Source organism: Sorex araneus, chromosome 2, assembly GCF_027595985.1.
Source record: "Sorex araneus isolate mSorAra2 chromosome 2, mSorAra2.pri, whole genome shotgun sequence".
NCBI lineage: Eukaryota > Metazoa > Chordata > Mammalia > Eulipotyphla > Soricidae > Sorex > Sorex araneus.
The window spans coordinates 121,701,489-121,725,747 of NC_073303.1; the positions used below are offsets into that span (position 1 = coordinate 121,701,489).

At 37.2% G+C, this 24,259-nt stretch overlaps 1 long non-coding RNA gene across 1 annotated transcript in view; it reads left to right on the forward strand.

Moving 5' to 3' along the window:
• Window positions 1-24,259, forward strand: part of LOC129402203 (uncharacterized) — a 115,551-nt gene that overhangs the window by 39,882 nt on the left and 51,410 nt on the right. The gene's annotated exons all lie outside the window — the stretch shown is intronic.

The window sequence follows — 24,259 nt, forward strand, 5'->3', positions numbered from 1 at the left end:
CTCTAGTTTCTTGAGATATGCAAAAAGATTTAGGGGAAAGCCTCCAACCTATTGATGCTTTGGAGAATTATTTAGTCCTGCCTTTCCTGGGATGATCTTTTTATCATCTACAAAGCTACCACCTTTGACTCTTTGGAGCAGTAGCACGTAAGAACAAGAAGAGCACAAAATAATGTATGTTACAGCAAGAGACTGTCTATGGGTAATACCTAGAGTAGTACATCTAAACTTGACCCCATAGAGAGATTCTTGAAAACTGACTTGAAACAAAATTATGACTGACAAAAACAGGTTCTTAAGTACCACTTCATTTAATGTTGACTGGACAGGATTTCTTTTTTCCTCATCGACAGCAGAATGAAATGACATGGAACAGAGCAATGTTATTCATTTTATTCGTTACTGATGACCTACCATAATCTGTCCACAAAGTAGGTCTTCTCACCTTAAAATATGTCAGCACCAATGAACTGGGGTACTAAGTAGATGAGTGCCTTTCAAAAGTGGGAGTTGACCAAAAATAAAATAAAATAAATTACAAATGACACAGGGAAACCTTGGGCAGTCAAAATCGTTCACTAAGACTTTGGCATTTGTTGCTGAAAAAAAAATTGCAGCAACTGAGATAAAGATGTAGTTTCCTTCTGACCGCTTCCCATGTTCACTCGTATTATCTCCAGGGGTCGGTCAGTCATCTAGGACTTTCAAGAGGAAGGTGCTTACTTCAAGGGAGGACATGGTTGGGAGCTTGGTAATGTCTCCCCAGCTATGTCTATTACTGCTATCAATTGTGTTACTTGGGCAGTTTGTTACTTTTCACCTGGGAATGAAACTGCACAGAGAGGCATAATGTCTTGACCCTGGACAGAAGAAAGTTTTAAAAATAAAAATAAAGAATCGGTGGCTCTGTCTGAAATCCTTAATGTTTTCTCCAAGAGCATCTATGTTGCTACAAAAATAGAGGAACATATATAATGAAGTAGAGATCATGGTAGTGTTGTTTATAGTGTTTATAGTAGGCTATTGGCTATACAATAAGCTTAGTAGCAGCAAGCAGCATTGCTCCTCTGAGACTATTATAGAACTCCAAGAGTTTACAAGAAATTCAGAAACAGGGATTTTCGCCTTCAGATGTTAGAAGAATTCCAAATTGTGTGAGTTCTGTGTATCATGAACACATGATCATGTAGGAGTATAGTCCTACGTCATAAATAAGTTGAGAAAAATCACATGTTTAGAAATAGACAGTACCAGGGCTGGAGTGATAGTACAATGGGTACGGTATTTGCCTTGAATGCAGCCAACCTGGGTTTGATCCCCAGTGTCCCATATGGTCCCCCAAGCACTGCCAGTAGAAATTCCTGACTGCAGAGCCAGGAGTGACTCCTGAGCATCGCCGAGGTGTGACCCAAAAAAGAAAAGTAAATAAAAATAGACAGTATCTATAAGATACAGTAGGTATACCCGGGAAGTAGATTAGTACCCAGGCAAATTCTTCCTCCCAAAATCTATTTTTCTGGTTCTCTGAAATCACAACCAAAAAGTAACATGCATCCACTCTTATCCTTAGCCCACACCTCTTGTTTCTGGAGAGACTCTTTCTAGCAGTTCTAGACCCTACCCCTTTCAGTGTTCTCAGCTTCACCTATAAATGATGCACTATCAGTACTGTATATTTTTATTTACGTTTTGGCTCTGTTCTCGGGGACTCCTGAGGAGACTCAGGGTGAGGATGAGAGCTTATGTGAGGCCAGTATCAATCTTGGATCATCCACAAGCAAGGCAAACTCTTTATTCACTGTCTATCTCTTTGGCCCTATCTCTGATTTTTTTTAATTGCGAAAATATTTTATTTTTCATTTATACTTTTGAATAATGTATGATTGTACAATTGAAAGTTGTGCATATTTTTGCTCATAAAATAACTTTTAATGACTTTGGATAAAGACAAAAACTGATAACATTGATACTAAGTAAAAATCAAATAATTTGTATTAACTTTCTTTATCTCTGATATTTTTAATTTCTTGCTCTTTAATAGCTTTCCCCCTACATATTATACATTTTTATAACCTTGCCTTGAATCTTGAATCATGCAGTTTCCTTTAGATACTTTTTCTTCTCGGTTATGTCAAGCCATATATATATATATGTATACACACACACACATATATATATATATATGTATATATATATGTACTTTCACTGACTCAAGATTCTTGTTTTAAATTAATTAACTCTGTAACTCTCCACACACTGTTTTGTGCCTTCTAACACTCCACAGAAACTGTTGCCATGAAGGTCACCCATAATCTCTGAGCTGCTAAATCTATCTCTATTCTTATCTGACTTAACATTTAACACTTACCAGCAGAATTTGACCCATTGACCATGGTCCAGTTCTTTAAACTCTCTTTCCTCTGTGCTGTGATCCCTTTACCTCCTGGTTTTTCTCTGCCCTCTTTCACCCATTCTTTCTTTGTCTTTTTCAAAGGCCTCACTTCCTTTTTCTTCGCCTTTAATGTTAATGTTTCCCAGAATTATTCATGATATACTATTCTTGCTCTACATATTCTCTTGGCTTGTCTCACCCACACCATAGACTTTGGCTGTCACCTCTGCTGATAGTTCCCAAATCTATCTCCTTAAACCAGATGCCTTGTGAACCATATACCCATATGCCATTTTGATGCTATTTAAGCATCTGAAACTCAAACTCTCCGAAGTGAATTTATCAGCCCCAAAACTGCTCATCCTCCTGTATTCCTTTTTCTACTACATATGCCCCCATGTCTTCAAAGTATCTCAAATATGATACATGGCTCTTTTTTCTGTTACCATTAAATCCTGTTGGAATAGACTCTTAAAAATGTTTGGAAATTTACCTCTTCATGTCCAGTGTTATTTTCTTTATTAAAGCCATTTAATTCTTTTTCTTATATTCTAGGTCTTAGTTTGGCCCTATCATTATAGAAAGCTTATATTTTCAAGGTTTTCAGGGAAACATTTTAAAAATGAAATTCTGATCAAGGAAATTTTTCTGTTTATAAACCTTTAATCACCATATTTTGATATATTTCAAGAATTACATCTGAAAATGAGGATGTGAGAAAATGGTGCCAGCTACACCTGACCATTTAATTCAGATATCAAATGACATCCCCTATGTCCTTAGAACACTTTAACTAGTTTTATATTAGACAAGAGTGGATCACGTGTCCCTTGATACTAGAATTTTATCAATGGGATACCCAACTCAAGAACTATTTTTATCTTCTAATAATAATTAATAATAAAACCCCATATCCATCATTCTAGGCCTTTCCTATTTGGTCTCATGTTGATCCAGCTTTATTATTTACATTTGTGAAATCTTTACCATATGTATCATTATCTACATCATTTCGATTTGAACTTCAACTCTAAACTTGATTTTCTTTGTATTTTTTTTGTATTGAGTCACCTGAGATTACAAAGCTTTCATGATTGAGTTTCAGTCATACAGTAGTTGAACACCCATCCCTCCACTAGTGTACATTTCCTATCACCAATGTCCCCAGTATGTCTACTGCTACCCCCACCCCACCCCCTCCCCTTGCCTCTGTGGCGGGCATCCTTCTTAATCTCTCTCTACTTTTGCACATCGTGGTTTGTAGTACAAATATTGAGAGGCCATCATTAAACTTGATTTTCTATTCTCCAACTATTACAGCTTTCAAGAGTAATACAGTCTGAGTTTTTTTATATTGTCAGAACCAATTCTCTTGCAATTATGTATTGTGGGGGTGGTGAGAGTGGGGACACACTCAGCAGTGCTCAGGGCTTACTTCTGGCTCTGTGCTCAAAGATCAGTCCTGGTGATGCTAAGGGACCTGTGTATGCAGAATACAAAGCAAAGCCTCACCAACCTTACTAATCTCTGGCCCCAAGTTCTGAATCTCAACTTGTTTATGAGATTATAGCTATTAATCAGTGGGAGTGATGACCCACACTTCCATTTCATCCTTTCAATAGCAAACAGATAAATACTGAGATGAAGTAAATTTAAATTTAGATCTTTAGATCCTTAGTAGATCTTTAGATCCTTAGTAGATCTTTAGATCCTTAGTAGATATTAGATCCTCAGTAGATATTATTTAATCTCCTGGTTTTATTATAAATGAATACTTATTCAGAAATGCATTTCTTTCTTTAATATTTATTGATTATCTAAAATATGACAGACTTATAAAATCTGTGGAAATAGCAACAGAAATTTTTCTTTGAGATATCTGTATTTTATTTGAAGGCAATGTGACGAAAAATAGAACATCTGGCTTATGTAATCTTAAAAGCAGAAATAAAATAAAAATCAATATGATCAATATATAATCAATATAAAATATCAACTTACACATATTTATTTATTTATTTATTAAAATTTATTTTTTTATCACCATGTGGAAAGTTACAAAGCTCTCAGGCTTATGACTCAGTTATGCAATGCTTGAACACCCGTCCCTTCACCCGTGCACATATTCCACCACTAAAAACCCTAGCATATTTCCCACCCCCTGCTCCCCACCCCCGCCTGCATAGCTGATAAATTTCACTTCACTTTCTCTTTACCTTGATTACATTCCATATTTCAACACAAAACTCACTATTGTTGTTGGAGTTTCCCCCCAAAAAACTGCCTTGCTATAAAGGAAGCATTTGATAATTAGTTTTCCATTGCTGAGAATGAAGAGATATGAAGTTGCACAGCCGCAATTGTGGTCGCGTGGTTTGGGATTTCTGTATGTTAGTATTTTAGTAACTAAGTCAAGGAAGATTTATGTCAAAAATTGCATTTTTTCCCTTCCTGGGGTAGCATGGGACTATGGCTTAGTTCACAGTCTAGAGACATTTCTGCAAGAAGTTTCTGGTACCAAAAGTAGTCTAGCTGGCCTCTGGATCGCAACTTACACATATTTAAACATAAATCTAACATGTATCCTGTCTCCTCATCCTCACACCACAATCTGAATGTGCGGTGTAAATGTAAGTCCTTTTTTTTTTTCAGTAACTAATATGTTCTTTGCATGAAGGTCCACCACTCCACTGATTAATAAGGAGGAAACTGACTAAAAATCAAAGAAATCAAGAAAGTTAGTCAAGTATTTCAAGAGTTAAATAAAATCATTTTAATAGCCCTTTCAAATATCATTCACATTTTGCATAGGAATATCAGACTCCCGGAGAAATAGATTCATATGACATTTCTCCCTGTCTTCTCCCTTTCTCCCTGCATTACACCTGGATTTGAGATCTGGCCTCTTGATTCTTACCGGAACTTCAGGCCTTTCTAGAACGTAGCTGAAACTACAGTACTTCAAGCTCTTCAATTTGGTGATAACAAAACTTTTTCACACTCTCAGAAGATTCTCCAGTAAGCTCTGGGGCCAGACACATCAACTTCTGGAATAAAAATGGCTCCAGAAAGCCAAAATTACAGGATCTCCCTTAAACTGAACAGGCTGACCAACCAAGCTGACCTGGGATTGGTCTAAGACAGTCCTAGAAGAAACTCTGTCTCAGATTCTCAACTGAGGAAGGGATTTGGGGAGAGGGAATTGGTTCATTCTTCTAAGCTGGCTCTTCCTTTTATGTAGCTCAGAGAAGGAAAACAGTAGTGTACTTCCATGGTTCTTCTTTAAATTCTAAGTTCTCTTCATTCTCCTTCCTACTTATTCTTCAAAATTGGAAATGTGGGGTTTTCTCTTCCCATCCTTCAGCAAAGCATTCGTTTGAATTACTTTGTTTTTATTTCTACCTTCTTTTCTCTAGCTGTTTTCCTCACAGATAAATCAGACAAAAGGATAGCTTGGCCAACAAAGTGAAGGTCATATTCCCATGGAGGGGAGAAAGAAATTACGTTAAATATTTAAACTATTAGCCTTGGTTAAAAGAATTTAAGCATATAATAGAGAGTTGCATGTTCATACCTTTAAGACTTAAATTTTCCATACTGTACTTAACTCTAAAACACTTTCTTATTTCATACCCATTACTGAAAATCATTTTCTCTCTCAAATCCCTCCTTTAAAACTGCTCTGAAACCTTTTATAAAAAGGGAGCCTAAAGGGCTTTTCTTAAAGACAAGTGAGCAGGTTGAATTTAAACAAAGAATAAGTTAGACTGTGCATCTGGTAGAAAAAAATTAATAAGCTCACCTCTTTCAAGAAGCTTTTTCCACAGAGTTTTTACATTTCAATTCCTTGTTTTATTTTTTTTATCTCTAGTGGAGAAATATTCTTCGTGGATTTTAATGCTTTTCATTTTGAAATACATCAAACTCATTTCCACGTCTCCTAATAACAGTAGTAATTTTAAAATAAAATACCAGTAAGTGTCACATTGAATTTTCTTATTTCTCAAATAGATATAAGAATGCCTTCCCTAGAATTCTCAAGGAATTTACAAGGGTAACATGGATAAGGTTTTCAGATTATTTAAGCTCATTAAGGAAATAATTTGAATTATACCAACTCCCATCTCTTCAGAGCTCACACTTTTTTGAACAAGCTTCTAATTCACCATGTTTGTAGAATTTTAATGTTTTTTATATCTGTTTGCAATGTAAAGTAAGATCTAGAGGTAGGTTTAGTAAGTTGCTAATAAAATACAAGCAGAAAGTAAAGCAAATAAATACAAATTTATGTGGAGTTTGAAGGAATTTTTTAAAGACAAACTTGCTTTTGTATAAAAATTAATTTATGCAATATTTAAATTTCCCCTCTTTAATTTTTTAAATAAAATTATCTACTCAGAAGAAAAATTCTATATATTATTGCTGTGGCTTATGGTAAAATTTTTATATAAGCCCCAAATTTCCCTAGTAGATTATGTTGACTCTAATCTATGAAAGGAAGAGGCGATTTATCAGAAGGACATGAAAACACTAATTCAAAATGTCATTGTGTCCTTATGCTCATAGCAGCATATTCACAATAGGCAAAACATGAACTTGTCTGAAATGGCCACTGGAGATGATCAGATTAAAAGCCAGAGCAGAGAGACTCAGGCAGTACTCTCTGCTATATAAAATAAAATCATGCCTTCGTGGTGGAGCCTGAGGTGATTAGGCTATGTGAAATATGGAACAAGAGAAAGACAATGGCTGGATGTTTCACTCATGTAAAATACTAATAAATTAAGCAAACAAACTAGAAAAAGAGTATAGATTTGGTTAAAACAATGATGATTACTGGAGGAAGTAGTATAAGAAGAAAGAGTAAAAGTGTCATTTTGATAGTCAGATGACACAAGAAATTTAATGATAGGTACAGAGAGTGGTATATACATTCAGAGGTAGAGGTATAAGGATACACCCTGAAATCCTGTAGCAATGCAAAGTAACGATAAACTTTTTTAAGGGAAAAGTGGTTTTCAGCTTCAAGTTTGTAATGACAATCAACTAAACATGAATTGCTCTTACTCTCCATAATGAGAACCACAGACAGCCTGCATAATATAATCTACTATGTACTTATCATTTATCCCAGTGACTTTTAAGTACATTAACAAAAATAGTGTTTCCTTAGTATTTTGGCAAATTAATGAAAGGTGTAATTATCAGTAAAGAATGATGCAAAATCCTTCCTACATTCCAATGGCACCTCATTGTTTATATTAGATTGAAAAACAGATTTGTCAAAATTATGTGTATTTCCAACACACCCCAAACACACATAGGATGATTTTTTTTTTCCATCTTGGAAACTCTTTACTACTTGATTTAAATTGAAGTCAAAGATGCAAATGGTACCCTGCTATCCCAGCCTACCGCCATATTGGAGAAACAAGATGTTAAAAAACTGCCTTTCTTTCCCTGCCTGGTTTCACTTTTAGATAAAAGAATTGAGCTGAATGTATAAATATTGGCAGCTCCGCGGGTTGTGCTTCATCCTGAGCCCACCAGGCGTGGAAAGAAGTATGCAAGTCTTTCCAAATCAGCCTGGAGGGGCTTGTTTGGCAAATTCAAATCTCCGGTGAAAGTCTGGCTGCAACTCTGATGAAAATAAAAGTTAAATAAATCCTGACTTATTTAGAAATGTGTGTCTGACTTTGCTAACACTACTGTCTTTGTATCTCCAACTGCTATGGAAATGTCCTCACTTCAAAAGTATCAGATGACACTATGGGTTATTTGCTTTCTTTCCTCCTTGTCCAGCAAAAACCTTACAATCTGGTGCATACAAACTGTGCACCGTGCTCTAGGTTACAAGGCACTGGGGGCTGATTGTTTAAGCCTGATGAGAGGAGCAGTCATTAAGGATGTTAATTCACTCCTTCACCCTCCAGCTCCCATTGAAAAAAATTTTCTAAGAGAGCAGAACAGTTTTTGTGTCTTTGTTTGAGCCTGTCTTTCTCTTTCATGTTTACTCAGCTCAGGTGTGTAAGTTTTAAATAGATTCAAAGAAAAAAGTACTTAGATGACTCCCATTTTTTCTGTTGCCAACAATGCATCTGCTTCTCATGTGAGAACTCTGGTGATTGCTCTTTCTTCTGTCCAGAATATTCTTCCATATTCAGATTCCATGGGAATGTCACCAATACAGAAAGCCCTGCCCCCATCAGTCTGTCATTTCCCTTCATAACACTTTTTCTTTTTCTTATATGGCATCTGTTGCCAATATTGTATTTATACAGTTCTTAGGATGCTTTACATTTTTCTACTAAAATATAGGCTTCATGAGAGCAGGGATTTTGTCTGTTTAATTGAGTACCATTATACCCCTGATGCTGCTTCATAAACTATTTGCTAGTGACTGATGATTAGTAGAGATGAACTGCATTAATTGGATCAGACAAAGAGTGAGGGGAGGAGCAATAGGAATAAAATGGATAATATACTACACTGTATGAATAAAAACACTAGATAAAATATTATAGATAGTTTGAAAATACTTATTTTGGAACACCCCCCACACCCAGTTCAGACATTTCCCATAATGCTTATTTTACATACATTCTGGGGTTTTTTGTTTTGTTTTATTTTGATTTTTTGGCTTTTGGGTTCACACCCAGCAGTACTCAGGACTTATTCTTGGCTCTACACTCCAGAGTCAGTCCTGATGGGGCTCTGGGAACCATATGGCACACCGAAGATCAAACCTGGGTCAGCCTTGTGCAAGCTCTGTGCAGACCTACCCGAAGTACTGCCTCTCCAGTTCCTGAATTCTGTGTTTTTATTTTAATGATGGATTAGGTACAAGATGAATCTATTTTATATTGAATTCAGCTTACTGGAAAAAAATATTGAAGCAAATATCTGATATCTAATAAAAGAACATTCAGCAAAGACCTTTTTGTTTTTAAATAACAGAATTTTAAAATATTTTTGCAGATAAAAATTCTGAATTCTTTCAAAGCCTTAATTATTATTATTACACCACCAATTGTGTGATAACAATTCATGATACTTTCTGAAGTGAGCTTTACCTCTGCTGGTGTGTGGTTGGTGTGGGATCATTTGTGACATCTGTGGATAGAATGTTATAATTACTGGCATGGACATCGCCTGGCAAAACCGGCAGTGTTAATAATATTCCACAAGAAGGCTCAAGAGGTCTTTATTGCAGATGTTCTCTCTTATTTTTACTCATTTCTTTGCAGACATAAACTTAAATCACTTAAGGGTCAACATTTCAGCAACACACAGATCAGAGTCTGTTTGAGCTGAAAACACCAATAACCCTTACATTTCCAGTCATTCTGAAAACTTGCTCATAGAACATGCTCTTCATTTCTATGGCAGTTCACACAAGCTGCAACATAATCTTTCTGAGACATTTATTGTCCTGTCTCATAGAAAATGCTTTTCTGATGTTCATTAAATTGTGATCATTTGACAAGCTAAGATTTAAGGGATTTGTTCAAATAGGTTATCATCTAGACATTCTGTTTTTTAAGTGCTCTTATATTTGTCAATCTAGGTTATTTGGAAAATGCTTCAATGAGATTTATTTGTTATATTTGCAAGAAAATATTCAATGTAGAGAGTTACAACAGTGCATCCTTAATAGTATATTCAACAAATGGTTAACATGTAACATACATAAAGAACTCATAAATGTTACACTAATAATCAAATCACTCAATTAAAAATGGGTAGAGTATGTGAATAAACAACTCTTCAAAGATCATAGAAATGGCCAAAGGGCACAGGAATAGATGTTTTTTTTTTTTATTAGCGAAAGCCATCTCTTAGTATCAGGGAAATGCAAATAAAAATAACAAAAGAGTGTGTCACCTCACATTTAGGATATTATCTATTACTCAAAAGGTAAGAAATAAATGTTGTTGGTTAGAGTATGAGGGAACTCTAGTACACTTTGGATGGGACTATAAATTAGGACAACCATTATAGAAAAAACGTATGGAGATTCCTCAGAAATTAAAAATAGAATTTCTATACTGTAGTTATCCCATCTCTGAGTAAATCCTACATTCATTGCAATATTATATTTAACAAACAAGAGTTGGAAATAACCTAAGGTCCCATCAGCAAATGATTTAGTGAAAAATATGTGGGGAATATAGTATATGCCGGTCAGACATAAAATTTCATGTTTGATCCAGGCACTGCATAGCCCCCAAGTACTAAGGATATAACCCTAGTGACCCCTGAAAACCACCAGAGTAATTCTGGTGTCCCCAGCACCAATGGACCTGAACAGCAACATCTTGTAGGATCTACATGTTGAACGATGTAGCATGTACAAGTCTCAGAGGAGCTAGGCATGGCACCAGGCACCCTGAGAATTGATTGGGAGCAATCATCCCCAAATAAAATGTATGGAATATATATAAAATCTGTATATTCTGCTGTAAATAAGGAAGATGAAAGCCTGCCATTTGTAATACATCAATAGATATAGAAGAACTTATGCTTAATGAAATAACTTAGATGCAAATGCAAGATAATTTCACTTATTATGGTACATAAAGAAAAAACAAAGGAACAGAAAGTTCAATGAATAAAGACCCTTGGACAAGTATCATTCTCAATGGGGAAAAACTGAAAGCCTTCCCTCTAAGATCGGGCACAAGGCAAGGTTGCCCGCTTTCGCCACTCCTATTCAATATAGTACTGGAAGTCCTGGCGATAGCAGTTAGACAAGAAAAAGATATCAAGGGCATATAGATAGGAAAGGAAGAGATCAAGTTATCACTATTTGCAGATGATATGATACTATACTGGGAAAACCCGCTACAGAAAAGCTCCTAGAAACAATAAATTGATATAGTAAAGTGGCAGGCTACAAAATCAACACCCAAAAGTCCATGGTTTTCTTATACACAAATAATGAAAGAAGAAAGAAACATTAAAAATAAATCCTGTTCTCAGTAGTACCTCAGAAAATCAAGTACCTTGGAATCAGCTTAACCAAAGAGATGAGGGACCTATACAAGGAAAATTACAAAACGCCACTTCAAGAAATAAAGGAGGACACTAAGAAATGGAGACAAATCCCCTGCTCATGGATAGGGACAATTAACATTATCAAAATGGCAATACTGCCCAGAGAACTATACAAATTTAATGCAGTCCCTATCAGGATACCTGTGACATTTTTTGAAGAAAAAGACAAAACACTCCTGAAATTTATATGGAACAATAAACCACCATGAATAGCTAAAGCAATCCTTGGAAAAAAGAAGATGGGTGACGTCACCTTCCCCAACTTCAAACTCTACTACAAAGCAGTCGTAATTAAAACATCATGGTATTGGGATAAAAACAGACCTGCACACCAATGGAACAGAGTTGAATATCCTGTCACAGACCCCCAAATATATGGCCACTTAATCTTTGACAAAGGAGCAAGAAATGAAAAGTGGAACAAGGAAAGCCTCTTCAACAAGTGGTGCTGGGAAACCTGAATAGCTACCTGCAAAAATATGAACTCTGACCTCTGTCTAATGCCAGGCACAAAAGTCAGATCAAAGTGGATTAAAGACCTCAATATCAGACATGAATCTATAAGGTTCATAGAAGAAGATGTAGACAGAGCTCTCCATGACATTGAAGCTAAAAGCATCTTTAAGGACGAAACAGCACTGACCATGCAAGTGGAAGCAAACATAAACAAATGGGACTACATCAAACTAAGAAGCTTCTGCACCTCAAAAGAAACAGTGGCCAAAATACAGAAAGAGCCCACAGAATGGGAAAAAATATTTACACAATACCCATCTGATAAGGAATTAATATCCGGATATACAAGACACTTATAGAATTGTATAAGAAAAAAAACCTCCAACCCCACCAAAAAATGGAGAGAAGAAATGAAAAGAAGTTTCCTAAAAAAAGAAATACAAATGGCCAAAAGGCACATGAAAAAATGCTCCACATCACTAGTCATCAGGGAGATGCAAATCAAAACAATGCGATATCATCTCACATCACAGAGATTCACATTCAAAAGAACAAAAGCAACCAGTGCTGGCATGGATGTGAGGGGAAAGCTTCACTGTAGGCAGGAATGCCAACTGGTCCAGCCTTTCTGGAAAACAATACGGACAGTCCTTCAAAAACTAGAAATTGAGCTTCCATATGACCCCGTAATACCACTTCTGGGAATATATCCTGAGGATGCAAAAGAGCGCAGTAGAAATGACATCTGTACCTATATATTTATTGTAGCACTGTTCACAATAGTCAAAATATGGAAACAACGCAAGTGCCCTAAAACAGATGACTTGTTAAAGAAACTTTGGTACATCTACCCAATGGAATACTATGCAGCTGTTAGGAGAGATGAAGTCATGGAATTTGTTTATGAATGGATAAACATGGAGAGTATCATACTAAGTGAAATGAGTCAGAAAGAGAGGGATAGACATAGAGGGACTGCACTCATTTGTGGAGTGTAGGGTTGAATCATATGAGGCTGACACCCAAGGACGATAGATACAAGGGCCAGGGGGATTGCCCGATAGCTGGAATACTGCTTCATGAGTGGAGGGGAGATGGCAGATGGGATAGAGAAGGGATCACTAAGAAAATGATGGCTGGAGGAACCAGTTGGGATGGGAGATGCATGCCGAAAGTAGATAATGGACCAAACATGATGACCTCTCAGTGTCTGTGTTGCAAGCTATAATGCACAAAAGTAGAGAGAGAGTATGAGGAATATTGTCTGCCTTAGAGGCAGGGGGAGGGTAAGAACGGCGGGGTATACCTGGGATATTGGTGGTGGGGAATGTGCACTGGTGGAGGGATGGGTGTTTGATCATTGTGAGATTGTAATCCAAATATGAAAGCTTGTAACTATCTCACGGTGATTCAATAAAATTAAAAAAAAAAAAAGAAAAAAGGCCCGTGGAATGACCAAAGAATTAAGGTTACAAAGGATGGTAAAGAGTTCCTAGAAATGTCTTATGGACTGTGTTGGAGAGATATAGATACTTTAATGGAGGGTGTAGTATACTAACATTGCATTTAACCCTAATATATAAACATTTATACTCTTGCAAACCAATAGGTATCATCATCATCATCATCATCATCATCATCCTGTTGATCATTGAATTTCTCATGTGGTCTCAGTAACTTCTCCATTTGTCCTAGCCCTGAAATTTTAGAAACCTCTCTTTACACATCCTTCCCAAGGATGCTGCATTGAGGCTCTTTCAGGGTCAGGAGAATGAGACCCAGCATTGTTACTGGTTTTGGCATATGAATAAACCATGGGGAGTTTGCGAGACATGTGGGCAGGAAACTCTCGGTAGTTTGCCACGTTCTCCCAGAGAGAGAACTAGGCTACAAAATGCTCTCGGGAGCTTGGTTTTAAGTCTCTGGATGTTGGCCGTTGGTGGGATTACAGGACACTGGGTGCAGTCCCTGGGTGTGATCACCTTGCTACTGGAAAATGGGAAATCTGGGCAGAAGAGGCCCCGTCCCGATCCAAGCAGGCTTAGAGGTCTCAGCCCTGGGTCCCACACACCTGGGTTCCTCTGCGGGTAGACATAGACATAAATAGACATCAATCAATAGTCTATCAAATAGATATCAATCAAAAAACGGTAACAGAGAGGAATGGTAACTGAGATAAAGAAGGAGTGGTATGGTGGAGGATAAAAGCCAGCCATTGGTGGGACTGGCATTGGAATACTATGTGCCTGAAAAATTGTATTGTAAACAATTTTATAAATCAAATTGTTTTAATAAATTTTTTAAGTCAACTGTTTGTGGTAAATTTAATGCAGCATATTCAGGTCCTCCTTGCTAATGATATATAAATGGAACTTATAGTATGCTTCAATGCAGTGTCACAGATGGATAGACAAATAAATCCAAACTTAGTATGGTAAGAACATTTTTATAATTTCATTTTGTATTCGACAAATTTTCCAGTTGTAGTTTTCTGGTGAAAAAACAATTCCCTATAGGAAAAAAGGAAATGTGTCTGTTAAAATTAAGTGGTTCAATATTTTAGAGGATCATATTATATCCACATTAATTCTTTAAATTTAGTCTCAGGCAAAAGTAGCTAATATTGTCTTCCATGTAATGATTTCTCAAGGCATGAAAAAATATAGCAAAAGTATAATCTGAAAATGATCAATCTAATTAAAATTCTATGACTATAGAATACTAGTAATTTTATCTGACTATGATAAGGTTTCTTGTTAAGGGAAATATTCTATAAAAATTCAGAAGGTATAGTTCTAAGTGGTCTTCTTTTTCCCATTAACTATGATTTGAGTTTTATTTTTAAAAACATTAAATAAGTTATGGCATTAATACAAGGTGGAATAGAACTTGGTAATAAGGAAGGACATATTGACTCACATGAATTAAATTCAAATTTAATTTTGAATTTAATTAGAATTAAATTTCAAAGCAACTATGAGAAGTAAAGTCAGCCAGAAAAGCAATAAATTAGTTATGGCATATTTTCATTGATTTAAAATTCTAGATACATGAATCAGATCAGAACAAGAAATTACTAAGAGCTCACAAATCTGTTGAAGGTCATAGTTGTATTCACTTACTGATTGTGATAATTGCTTCTCAGATTAGTCTTGTGTTAAAACTAACCATTTGGAAGAAGATACTACAAAGGTTGAATTTGGGGACGACTAACAATGTCGGAATTGAAAGGGTGGAATTCTGGAGAGAATGACGTCAAAATTCATAAAAATTCCTCCACTTGACTTGCTTCTTAGGCAAATCTGAAGCTGCTGACCAGACAGTACAGCAAAATACCTAATATACACTGTTTGTTAGGAAATTGAGAGTGCAGAGATTTCAGATGTCACATCATCAATGTAGCTGAAGCACAGAAGACCTTGATGAGCAGGTATTCATATAAGAACCCAAAAGAACCACATCCTTTGATTAAGAGCTGCACACATACTAGGAATAAGAACCATGAAGCAAATACTGAAAGCAAATTTTGACATGATCCATGTAATCTGCCTTCCAAAATAAAACTCACAACATCTAGAGGCAAACAACAGAATCCAGAATGTGGAAACACCCAATGTCAATGCCTAACATACATGGAAATTATGACACAAGGTAATCAAGTTTTAGAAGTGTAGATAATTTCTAGAAGACAGATAAACTGACAAAAATTATCAGGCAAGAGTTCAAAGGAGCTGTGATTAATGCTTTTTTTAAAATTCTTTTTTTTTTTTTTTGGTTTTTGGATCACACCCGGCTATGCACAGGGGTTACTCCTGGCTCAATTACTCAGGAATCACTCCTGGCGGTGCTCAGGGGACCATATGGGATGCTGGGAATCGAACCCGGGTTGGGCCGCGTGCAAGGCAAATGCCCTACCCGCTGTGCTATTGCTCCAGCCCTTAAAATTCTTATTTTTTAAAAAAGTTTTAAGTTGTTTGGATATGATTAAAACAATCCAAACAAAATGGGAAATTGATGAATCACAATCTCTAAGGGCCAGAGAGTTAGTATAGGAGTTAAAGCACTTGTCATGTATGCAGCTGAACCCAAATCAGCTCAATCCCTTGCATCACAAATGATTCTCTGAGCACTATCAGGAGTGACCTGAGCACAGAGCTAGGAGTGAATCCTGAGAACAATTGGGTGTTGTTCCCCACAAGCCCCCTCACTCCTCCCAAAGCTTAAATTGAAGGAAAACTTTTATTTTTGTTTTGGAGCCACACCCAGCAGTTCTCAATGCTTCCACCTGACTCTACACCCAGGGATCACTCCCTTCCATGCTCAGGAGAATATATCAGGTGCTGGGGGTTGAATTTGATTGGCTGCGTGCAAGGCAAGCCCCTTTCCCACTGTACTACTGCTCTGGACCCTGAGTTAAGTTTTTAAGAAAGCAATGATGCAGTCAATAATTTCTGGAACAATAATTAAGCATTCAAAAAATAAAAACAAATAATTTAAAAAAAAGAAATAAGATAAAATAAATAAGTCAAAAATAGATAGGAAAATAGACCCCATATATAGATTTTTAAGGATTTAACAAGGTTGTTATCTAAAGCACAACTATAGTAGTAATTGCATTGAATGTACATTCACTAAAATCTGCCATTAAAAGAGAAATTTCGCCATACCATACTATATTTTAAAGGGTACACCATTTAATTATAAAGGGAACATGTATCATTACTATTTTAAATTATATACACATAGTTTACTAGAAATTCTTTAAATATAAACATAGAAAATTAAAGATAAGTTATGGGAAAGAAAAGCCCTAAACACACTTTCTGAATGAAAGCATGTGTGAATCTATTAATTGAAGTCAGATTTTAGAACAAATGTTTTTAAAACAAAAGGAATGTTTTATAACTATTAAACTTCTGAATCAACAGAAATCCAAAACGTTTAATTTATATGCTGAAAAGATTCAAAATAAACTAAAATTTGAATATATAGAAAAAATATAGAAAATTCCCAAATCACAAAGACTAGCATGCCTCTCTTAATAACTAGCAGACAAAAAAGAGAATGTAAACACACAGACCTTTTTTTTTTTTTTTTTTTTAATTTTATTGAATCACCATGTGGAGGGTTACATAGTTCTCAGGATTATGTCGGTTATACAATTCTCAAACACCCTTCCCTTCACCAGTGCCCATCTTCCATCACCAACCCCCCCAGTATACCTGCTGCCCCCTCCCACCTCCCCAGTCCCCACCCTTGTACTTGATAAGTTTCACTTCGTTTATGCCTTATCTCGATTACATTCCATGTTTCAACACACAACTCACTACCGTTGTTGGGGTTTCCCCCCAAAAAGAAAAGCAGTCCTATTGCCAAGGAGGCATTTGATAGTTCTCCACTACTAAGAATATAGAGATATTAAGTCCCGCTGTTTGTTACATAACTTTTCTTTTTCCCCCTTGCCCCGCGCCACCGAGTTCACGCCTGTTTAGTAATCGCCACGCTGCCTGACAAGGGAAAAAAAAAACGAAAACAAAAAACGAAAAGGATGGTTATTTCCCGTCATCAGCAGACGTGGGGCTCTGGCTTAGTTGATAGACTAGTAGAGTGTCTGCAAGCAGTTTCTGGAACCGAAGGTCTTGCGCTGGTATCGGCTCCGGCTCGAGATTCCACCAGCGTCCCACTGTTCCATGTACATAATTTTTCCCCTTATATCCCATTCCCACGCCACCAGGTCTGTTTGCTTAATGGACATCACATTGTAGTTGACGACACGCCGCGTTTCTTCCCGAGAAAGAAGAAAATTTCTTCTCAGCTGGCGTGGGGATATAGCTTAGTTTAGTCTAGAGAGATGGCTACCGTTTTGATTGCCTTCAATATTTCAGCAACAGACTTACTATTCTTGTTAGGATCTCCCACAAAAGTCCGACCCATTAAAAGCGAACCATTACATATTGCTGATGCTAAGATGACATTAGGTTGCACGGCCGCAGTAGCGGCCGCGCAGTTTTGGGTTTCTGTATAAAGTCCAGGGAAAGTACAACCAGAAATAACATCACTACAAACTTTCACCCTTTTATGGTGCTCATAAGATGGAGAAGTCCTGCGCTGTGTTCAGGAGGGAGGAGTTGAGAGAGAGAGACAGGTTAAAAGAATTGGGGGATGCCCGGTTCCCACTGTTTCAGCGCACCATGGGGTCTCTGGTCCCATGCCGGAATTAGTTCAGTGGGCTGCCTGGAGTCCAAGGGCGCTCCCTTGGGCTCTTCCATCATGCTCGCTCCGCAGCCGGATCCAAAGGGCCACACAGACCTTTTTTAAAAAAAGTCATTCACTAACTTGATCTGACTGGTAGATCTACTAATGCATTCAATAATTGCATAATGTTTTTAATAATAGGATGTAAAACTTTTGTTAGAAGAGATTATAGGACAATTAAGCAAACCTCACCTATGTAAAATAATTGGTTCAGTGTAAGTTTTCTTGTCACTGTAGAAATTAATCTAAGGAACTTAAATTACAGAAAAAACAACTATTAGAAAAGAAAAATTAGGTTACAGAATATATATCAAAGGCAATAATGAAAGTTCAAAACAATGAGTTGGCTGGGAGCAGGAGTTGCATGCTGAGTTCTGGATTTCTGTCTTGGTACCACATGGTCCCCCAAACACCACCAAGAGTAATCCCTGAGCTTGAAGTAACCCATGAGCATAACTGAGTGTTGTCCCCCACCTCCCCCCTAAAAATAAGAACCCAACACAAGTGAAAGGAAACACTGGGAAAATGTGCTTACCTTCCAATTTTGACAACGAAATTTAGACTGTTATAGTCAGTTCTCAAGCAACATGACAATATAGGAACCATTTTTATGGGAAAATCATAATTTATAGAAATATGCAAAGGAAATTATTATTGAAAGGATTTAAAAAACACACATTGAACAACTGACTGTTCTTTAAGTATGTGAAATCCTACCCTTCAGTACCAGCAATTGTTCTGTTTCTGTTTGTTTTCTTTGCGGGCCACATCTGATGATGCTTAAGGTGTTCTCCTGGCTCTGAGCTCAGGAATCATGCCTGGCACTATGGGGGACCATATATGAAGATGGGGTCAAACCCAAGTGAGCCACGCACAAGGTAAGTGCCTTACCTATTGTACTATTTCTCTGGCCACAGTTTTACTTATTCTATGATTTCCTTGAGGGCCTCTTCTCCTTTTTCTCAGTTCTTCCTCCTGCAACTGATTGTCTTCTGAAGGTTACCTTCCTAAGCTCATTCCTTATATCACTGTCTAATACTTTTCTTTTTCTTCCCAATGTTTCTGTCATTTGCTCTATTTTAATTAATTAATTAATTATTGTTATTATTTGTTTTTTGGGGTCACACCCAGCGATGCACAGGGGTTATTCCTGGTTCTGCACTGAGGAATTACCCCTGGCAGTGCTCAGGGGACCATATGGGATTCTGGGATTCCAACCTGGGTTGGCTGGGTTCGAGGCAAACACCCTACCTGCTGTGCTATCACTCCAGCCCCCATTTGCTCTATTTTTAGAGATGATCTTTCAAGATTATTCTCTAGATTTTTTTTTGAGTTTCGATTGAGAATATTTTTGCCTTCACTGTTAATGTTGGATTTCTTTCACCTGGAGATAATTTTTAGGTTTTTTTTAGAATTAATTTTTTAAAGGGCTGGAGCGATAGCACAGCTGGTAGGGCATTTGCCTTGCATGTGGCCGACCCAGGTTTGATTCCTCCATCCCTCTCACAGTGCCCAGGAAGCTACCGAGAGTATCTCACCCATACGGCAGAGTGTGGCAAGCAGCCTGTGGCACATTCGATATGCCAAAAACAGTAACCACAAGTCTCACAATAGAGACGTTACTGGTGCCCGCTTGAGCAAATCCATGAGCAATGGGATGAAAGTGACAGTGATACAGTGAATTCTTTTAAATATAATTTTAATAAACTTAAAATTAAATGCTGTGATTTACAAATTTGTTCTTAATAGAGTTGTTTCAGGCATACAATGTTCCAACACCAAACCCACCACTATTTTCCCTTCTTTCAAAAGCATATAACTCTGGGACTTGGAGATAGCCAGGGGCAAAGTATCTGCCTTGCAGGAGTGAGGACCTGAGTTGGATCTCGGCCCCACTGGACATGTGACCAGTGCAATCTCAGCACTGCCATCTGGGATCACTACTGTCACAATAAAGTGGCTCGCCACACAAACTGCAACCAACCACTAACTAAAGTGCACACGCACAACAGCCAGATATGCAAACCTTGCTAAGATGGCCACAGGGATAGGTGTGAGAGCTCAAGTCAGGAGCGGAACCCACTAGTACATGTTAAAGCACTGCAACCAAGTAGTTGACATTCCTATTGCCCACAGCACCACATACCAAAAAAGAGAAGGAAGTGACATTTTTTAAAAATCATTCTCGAGTAAAATTAATTATTCTTATTTAAATATATTATTTTTTGAAAAGCAAAATGTATAACCCTGTTCTTCAGAAATAAATCTGACACTGTGCCTATTTCTCTAACAATTTTAAACATGTATTTTTATTTTGTATGCTATCATTGTTAACCACTTTCTTTCATTTATTCATTAAAAACTGGAGCAATAGCACAGCAGGTAGGGCGTTTGCCTTGCACGCAGCTGACCCGGGTTTGATTCCTCCATCCCTCTCGAAGAGCCCGACAAGCTACTGAGAGTATCCTGCCCTCATGGCAGAGCCTGGCATGCTCCCTGTGGCGTATTTGATATGCCAAAAACAGTAACAAGTCTCACAATGGAGATGTTACTGGTACCCCTTGAGCAAATTGATGAACAATGAGACAACAGTGCTGTATACTACCTACAGTTACACACCTATGCACTTGCCTTCCTTTAATAGGATGTAAGTTCCTTAAGAGCTGAGCTGAATACTTTGTGCTTTATTTTTCTTATATATCTGCTGCACACAAAACACGGCCAAATACAGAGCTGAAATTTTCTAAGAGTGTACTAAATTCTCAGTGCAAGACAGAGACTTTCCTTCTGGTCTGAATTGTCTGCTGGTGCTTAAGTATGGGCATATTTAAGGATGAGAACATTTTTCCCAACACCACACACACACACACACACACACACACACACACACACACACACACCTTTTACTAAAACGCATAGGAAGATGATCAAAGAATTAGGTTCATTTTAGATGTTGGGACAAATACCCAACAATTAATCTGGGGATCCCCCTCAGACCCTCATATAAGCATCCATAGACTTTCCTTTTAAATTGGTCATTTCCTGAGAATAATTTTCAAAGTCTTCGTTCATGATTTAAGTCTATCTTCCATAATACCTAAAGCAATTTGCGGGGTTTGGAGCTCTCTATGGATAATATAGATTGCTACGTGGTCTACCAGTGTTGCTATAACTTGGTCTACCAGTTGCTGCTCTCAGCTGTGTCTTTAAGATTATAGGCATTCTAAGTCAACAAAGAGACACCCCAGGGACTTTTAAATCAGGTGAGTGAGGGGCTTCTGGCAGGCTGTGAGGTGGGAGAGGTGATGTGAGGAAAGTAACTCTATATTTCCAACTTCTATAATTTCGAATCTGTCTCACACGTGTCTATTTTCAGAGGAGTCCTTATCTCCAGTTCCTTCAGCATTTCCAGAGTGCTGCCCTGAGAATTAGTTTGTTTCTTGGCAAGACACTTAGTTTTCAGTTTTCTGTGATTTGCTAAGTCAGTCATCACTCATCCATCTGCTTTATATCATTTAGAATTGTGTTATCACCTTTCATGTTACTTTCATCACATCTTTTCCTTGGGTTCTTGCAGGTTAAGTCATCATTGTTGTGGGTTTGTGGGGGAATAAGAGATAAATATGCATGCTTAATATTCCATAAATTTACTGGAATCCTTCCCTGAATGTTATGTCCAAATTTATCAGAATAGCCAAGTAATACAGCAATACTGGCCCTGGTAAAATTTCAAGGAGAGAAAAGCTGGTAGGATAAATATGGTAGAGAATTAATTATGGGATCATATATAATGTCAGATATCATCACATTCAAGGAGCAGTGTAAGGTGTCAAAGTTGCTCTTATTTTCTTTCTCAGGTGGCACCTAGAGATATTCCATGATTCAAAATCTAGTGTAGTCTGCTGGTGGGAATGCCAGCTAGTTCAGCCCTTTTGGAAAACAGTATGGACGACTCTCAAAAAACTTGAGGTTGAGCTCCCATTTGACCCAGCAATACCACTGCTGGGAATATATCCCAGAAAAGCCAAAAAGTATAGTCGAAGTGACATATGCACTTATATGTTCACCGCAGCACTGTTTACAATAGGCAGAATCTGGAAAAAACCCGAGTGCCCTAGAACAGATGACTGGTTGAAGAAACTCTGGTACATATATACAATGGAATACTATGCAGCTGTTAGAAAAAATGAGGTCATGACGTTTGCATATAAGTGGATCTACATGGAAAGTATCATGCTAAGTGAAATGAGTCAGAAAGAGAGAGACAGACATAGAAAGATTGCACTCATCTGTGGAATATAGAATAATAGACTATAAGACGAACACCCAAGAATAGTAGAAATAAGTACCAGGAGGTTGTCACCATGGCTTGGAGGCTGTTCTCTCATTCTGGGCAACTCAGAGAAGGGAACAGCAAGTAAAATGTGGTTGTTGGTCATGTTGGGGAAAGATGATGCGGGCTAAATATAGACTAGAGACTGAACGCAATGGCCACTCAACACCTTTATTGCAAACCACAACACCTAACCAGAGAGAGAGAACAAAAGGGAATTCCCTGCCATAGTGGCAGGGTGGGGTGGGGGGAGACGGGACTGGGAAGGGGGGGTGGGATGTTGGGTTTACTGGTGGTGGAGAATGGGCACTGGTGAAGGGATGGGTTATCAAACTTTGTAAGGGAGAAACATGAGCACAAAAATGTATAAATCTGTAACTGTACCCTCACGTTGACTCACTAATTAAAAATAAACTATAAAAAAAAAAATCTAGTGTAGCAACAAAAACAATTAGTTTCAGAGATAATAGTAATAATAATTACTGTTGAATAAATGACCACTATATTAAACTCTTAAATAGTTTAGCTATGCAATTAGACTTAATTCCTCAAAGTATTTATCTACTTTATTCTATAAAATATGTAAAAGAAAATACTCTTCCTTGTGAAATAAAAAGCATTTCAAACATATAAAATTGGATCTCGGATCCTTAGGCAACATAACCCAGACTTCATTCAATATCACATTATGTCTGAAAGAGAGCCAGGGTTTAATTCAAGGTCTCTTGATTTAACATCTTTTGAGGTTTTTTTTTTCCAAATTATTTTTATTATCAAACTAAAGTGCTGTATACTCCCTTGACAACTACATTATGTCACTAGATTGTGCCTTAAAGCAAATGCTATCTTGGTAGCAAGTTCCACGTTACATAGACTATCTACTGTTAGAAGGACAGCAGAACTGCAAGTTGGTCAGATGGGAAAAGTATCCTGGAGAAAGAATGAAGCAATTAGATCTGTGAAAAAATATCAAGTAATGAAATAAAAGGAAAAGAAGTCTCTGACATTAAGAAAAATATACCCTTGTCACAAGATGACAATTGAATTTCATGTTTGGACACTGAATCAGGGAGAGAAAATTACATCCATAAGAAAATGTGTCCAAGTCAAAAGTATCCAGGAACAGAAGCAGACCAAAGCGGGGAGTAAACTCCTAGACTAGAAGATCTGGCCAACTTCAGAAAAAAAAAATGAAGAAAAATTTTAAGTCCACACATATCTCGAGAATCTGACAAGCCAAGTGCAAAGGGAGGGCGACATGGAAAGCAACTGTGGAAAACTATCGAGAAACCACAGTTGATGAAAGACTCAAAGAGAAAAAGAACATTTAAAAAAGCATCAGCTGAAGAACCAGGCCCTGCATGAACATAGGGCCATAAAAGGAAATCTCTTTTGATGCCTGCCTGGTAGAACTAACTCACCATAGATGTTAATAAGACTGTTCACCATAGTCTTGAAAATAACATATCCCCTTTAATTTTTCAGTGTAACCTGAGAATACAACCATACATTCATTATCTTTAAAAATGTTTCCACTAGTGTGCCAAACAAAAATACATATTTCTGTTATTCTCATACATCGATTCTCCATAATTTTGGACCTCTTATCTCTCTACTCCCCCATGAACATGTTGATGTGTCTGGTCTTCAATTCTTGGAATAATGAAAATAATGAGAGCACCATCTGTTGATAGTCACTAGTGCCTTTACAGGCCTAAACTAAGATTGTAAGGGCATTTTTTTTTGTTCTTCATCAGACATCACTG